Raw genomic sequence first — 818 nt, forward strand, 5'->3', positions numbered from 1 at the left:
TCGTCAAACAGTTCCTGGCAAAAAAGGGGGTGGTGCAATTTGAACATCCACCATACTCGCCAAATCTCAATCCTCCAGACTTCTTCCTATTCCCACAACTCAAACTCGCTTTGAAAGGGAAGAGATTTGACAATATTCCTGACATCCAACGAAACGTGACGAGGCTTTTGAACTCCATCCCAAAAGAAGACTTCTGGCAAAGTTTCCAGGACATGTATAGGAGATCTCAGCGGTGCATAGTAATGGGAGGTGACTATGTCGAAGGACACTAAGGTAACTTTCGTTAATATTTCATCTACGTTAATGTTACAGGACTATTCACCGAACTTGATTGTCAGAGGTTGTACATCGGCACCACGGTGTTAACTAGAAAACTCAAAGTCAAATATCTAGGAGATGTATACTAGATAAGTCGCTCTCATTTTCTCCTCAGGTGACGTACGTAAGAAATAAGGCCTCACAAACAGTTGGGATGTTATCCAGAATCACATTCCCACAGGTCCGGCTAACGTTGAGGAATAAAATAATTCTTTTTAAAACTATTATTCGTCCTATTGTGACATATGCTGCCCCAGTGTGGGCTCATGCCAGTCTCGCAAATATGATACGTTTACAGGCACAGCAGAACATCATTCTTCGTGAGTTTACCAGAGCCCCCTGGTATGTGAGATGAAAAAAACATCCGTAAAGATCTTGACTTACCACTAATCTTGGACTATATCAAGGAGCTTGCAAATGCTCATTTTGACAGGCTACGATCTTCTGAACACCCGCATCTTAGAGAAATTGTCTATTATGATCGTAGAATCCCCACACAA

This window comes from Pholcus phalangioides, unplaced genomic scaffold (genome assembly GCF_987345545.1).
Source record: "Pholcus phalangioides strain wild (caught in Gottingen) unplaced genomic scaffold, Ppha-v1.0 ptg000022l_1, whole genome shotgun sequence".
NCBI lineage: Eukaryota > Metazoa > Arthropoda > Arachnida > Araneae > Pholcidae > Pholcus > Pholcus phalangioides.